Source organism: Salvelinus namaycush, unplaced genomic scaffold (assembly GCF_016432855.1).
Source record: "Salvelinus namaycush isolate Seneca unplaced genomic scaffold, SaNama_1.0 Scaffold7, whole genome shotgun sequence".
Classification (NCBI taxonomy): Eukaryota; Metazoa; Chordata; class Actinopteri; order Salmoniformes; family Salmonidae; genus Salvelinus; species Salvelinus namaycush.
In genome coordinates this window covers 26,630-30,665 of record NW_024061419.1, presented here as the reverse complement: position 1 = coordinate 30,665, position 4,036 = coordinate 26,630, and the positions used below count along the sequence as shown (strand labels likewise).

At 38.2% G+C, this 4,036-nt stretch overlaps 1 long non-coding RNA gene across 1 annotated transcript; it reads left to right on the top strand.

Moving 5' to 3' along the window:
* The first annotated feature begins 1,198 nt into the window (after nt 1–1,198).
* Nucleotides 1,199–2,267, top strand: LOC120042514. The gene is made up of 2 exons (XR_005476117.1): nt 1,199–1,400; nt 1,846–2,267. It is a non-coding gene; the product is annotated as an uncharacterized LOC120042514 (long non-coding RNA).
* Nucleotides 2,268–4,036: the final 1,769 nt, after the last annotated feature.

Here is a 4,036-nt window from a genome sequence, read left to right as displayed (position 1 = left end):
AGGATACATGATAGTGGCAACACATGGAGTTGGGTTGGATATAGTCATGGTAGGATACATGATAGTGGCAACACATGGAGCTGGGTTTGATATAGTCATGGTAGGATACATGATAGTGGCAACACATGGAGTTGGGTTGGATATAGTCATGGTAGGATACATGATAGTGGAAACACATGGAGTTGGGTTGGATATAGTCATGGTAGGATACATGATAGTGGCAGAACATGGAGCTGGGTTTGATATAGTCATGGTAGGATACATGATAGTGGCAACACATGGAGTTGGGTTGGATATAGTCATGGTAGGATACATGATAGTGGCAACACATGGAGTAGGGTTGGATATAGTCATGGTAGGATACATGATAGTGGCAACACATGGAGTTGGGTTGGATATAGTCATGGTAGGATACATGATAGTGGCAACACATGGAGTTGGGTTGGATATAGTCATGGTAGGATACATGATAGTGGCAAAACATGGAGCTGGGTTTGATATAGTCATGGTAGGATACATGATAGTGGCAACACATGGAGTTGGGTTGGATATAGTCATGGTAGGATACATGATTGTGGAAACACATGAAGTAGGGTTGGATATAGTCATGGTAGGATACATGATAGTGGCAAAACATGGAGCTGGGTTTGATATAGTCATGGTAGGATACATGATAGTGGCAACACATGGAGCTGGGTTTGATATAGTCATGGTAGGATACATGATAGTGGCAACACATGGAGTTGGGTTGGATGTAGTCATGGTACAACAAATATTGTGGTTAAACTCAAATATACTAATTGATTAAAAAAAAAAAAAATTCTAAGAAATGTAAATTTTAAAAAAGGTATAATTTTAGTGAATGATATCATAAATAGGACTGGTGGAGTAATATCACACACAGCTAACACAGACATATGGAAATGTCTGCTTTCAACTAATTGCAGCCTTACCACAAAAATGGTAAAAAAGTAAGGAGCTTGTATGTCGGCCCTGTATTAAAGAACATAAATGGTTAAAGAAAAGTATGATAAATAAAAGCATATACCAATTTCATTTCAGGACCAAAAAACTGACAGCTGTGCCATATAAATTGCAAAATAGTTGGGAAGAGATTTTCGATGAACCCAATTCCATGGCACATTGTTTATGAATTGATACGCAAAACAACGCCGGATTCAAAACTTCACATTTTTCAATTTAAAATACTATACAAAATTCTGTCAACCAACAGAATGTTATATATATATCATACAATCATACATACAATCTTCCCAGCTCTGCAGATTTTGCTGTGAGGAGGCAGAGTCATTAGATCATTTATTTTGGTATTGCCTGTTTCTGTTCTCAGGTTCAGGAAACCTATAAATAGTATTGTTGGGAGAATCTGGAGAGAACAGGTATGTCAATTACTAATATCCCATATATACTATATCATTCTTAGTAAAGTAGTTATCTTCAACTCGCAATCTGTGGATCCTATTCGATTGTATGAAAAGTTGTAGAAACATCTCAAGGATGATCAATGGAAACAGGATGCACCTGAGCTGAATTTCGAGTCTCATAGCAAAGGGTCTGAATACTTATCTAAACATTTATATTTTCAATATTCATATTTTTCAAAATTCATGTCAGAATTGTTTGAATTAAATCAAAATACTACTCATATTACAGAAAAGGTGGTAATGCTTCATGACACCCATTGTTGAAGGCCTGTAGCATCTGATGTTTAAACATTATGGAGTCTAATGATTAAACGGGAAGGGAAAGGGGATACCTAGTCAGTTGTACAACTGAATCCATTCACCCTAAACGTGTCTTCCTCATTGAACCCCTCTGAATCAGGGAGGTGCTGGAGACAGCCTTAATCGACGTCCACGTCATCGGCGCCCAGGGGACCACTTGTTGTTGGGGTTATTTGCCTTGCTCAAGGGCAGACCGGCAGATTTTTCCTACTCTCCGGCGTGGGGATTCGAACCGGAGACATTTCAGTTACTGGCCCAACACTCTTAACCGCTAGTCTACAAATGTTCCAACTTTAATTAATTATTTCTCAATGATGCTTTAAAGGAGAAGTTTACCCAACATCCAGAAACTCCTAAGTGATTCCATACTATGAAACTAGTCCAGTGGAGTTTGTCCTCTCCCCCTCTCTCTCCCTGTAGTGTTGTACTGAAACAGCTGCAAAAATGGGACTTGTGACGTTTCTGGATGCGGCCGTTGCTTTTCTGCTTTGCCAGTTAATAAATGATTCAGAAATCCACAAAGTGTGTGGACAAATTTGTTTTATTAAAGCTATTGGCCTTTGTCTTTCACCTTGAGAAAAAAAACACTTTTCAACCCATATTATCTATTACATAATAAAATAAAAGAGAATGGCGTCAGAGATGATGGCTGCCGTTTTATGGGCTGCTAATCAACCGTGCTATTTAGTTTGTTTTTTCACGTTGTTTGTATCTTGTTTTGTCCATAATGTTGCTGCTACCGTCTCTTATGACCGAAAAGAGCTTCTGGACATCAGAACAGCGATTTCTCACCTTGAACTGGGGGAATAATTTTTCTTTTTAATGATTCGGACGAGAGGGATTTACTCCAGACACCCGACAAGGCCCTCATCCCCATAATTCGCAGGAGAAAGAGACGGAGATATCGCGGACAGAGGTCGGAGTGCCTTGTAAGGATCTGGGGACGAGTGGGTAATCTGCCTTTACCATCGGTACTATTAGCCAACGTACAATCATTGGATAATAAAATAGACAAACTACGATCACGTATATCCTACCAACGGGACATTAAAAACTGGAATATGTTCCACCGAGTCGTGGCTGAACGATGACATAACACTGTATCAGCAGGATAGAACAGTAGCCTCTGGTAAGACAAGGGGTGACGGTCTATGTATATTTGTGAACAACAGCTTGTGGACAATATCTAAGGAAGTCTCAAGGTTTTGTTCGCCTGAGTTATAGTATCTCATGATAAGCTGTAGACCACACCATCTACCAAGAGAGTTTTCATCTACAGTTGAAGTCGGAAGTTTACATGCACCTTAGCCAAATACATTTAAACTCAGTTTTTCGCAATTCCTGACATTTAATCCTAGTAAAAATGCCCTGTCTTAGGTCAGTTAGCCACTTTATTTTAAGAATGTGAAATGTCAGAATAATAGTTGAGAGAATTATTTATTTCAGTTTCTATTTCTTTCATCACATTCCCAGTGGGTCAGAAGTTAACATACACTCAATTAGTATTTGGTAGCATTGCCTTTAAAATTGTTTAACTTGGGTCAAACGTTTTGGGTAGCCTTCCACAAGCTTCCCACGATAAGTTGTAAAATATATTTTGATTTGTTTAACACTTTTTTGGTTACATGATTCCTTATGTTTTTTCATAGCTTTGATGTCTTTACTGTTATTCTACAATGTAGAAAATAGTAAAAATAAAGAAAAACCCTTGAATGAGTAGGCGTGTCCAAACTTTTGACTGGTACTGTACATTAAATTCCCTGGCAACAGCTCCAGTGGACATTTCCGCAGTCTCTCTGAGACATCTGTGACATTGTGTTGTGTGGCAAAACTGCACATTTTAGAGTGGCCTTTTATTGTCCCCTAGCACAAGGTGCACCTGTGTAATGACAATGCCCAATTTGAGAGAAAAAAAGCTTTTTGTACATATGTAAAAATTCTGGGATCTTTTATTTCAGCTCGTGAAACATGGGACCAACACTTTACATGTTGCATTTATATTTTTGTTGATTAAAGTATCAGTTTTAGATACATGTTATTTCATGACCATGTGAATGAACAAGCCTTTTCAGACTTTATAATATGGCTATATATAGACTTACTAAACTCAGCAAAAAAAGAAATGTCCCTTTTTCAGGACCCTGTCTTTCAAAGATCATTCGTAAAAATCCAAAATAACTTCACAGATCTTCATTGTAAAGGGTTTAGCCTTTTCTCAATATAGGGGGTGCTGTTTCAACGTTACCATTTATCGTTCCCAAATTAAACTGCCTCGTACTCAATTCTTGCTC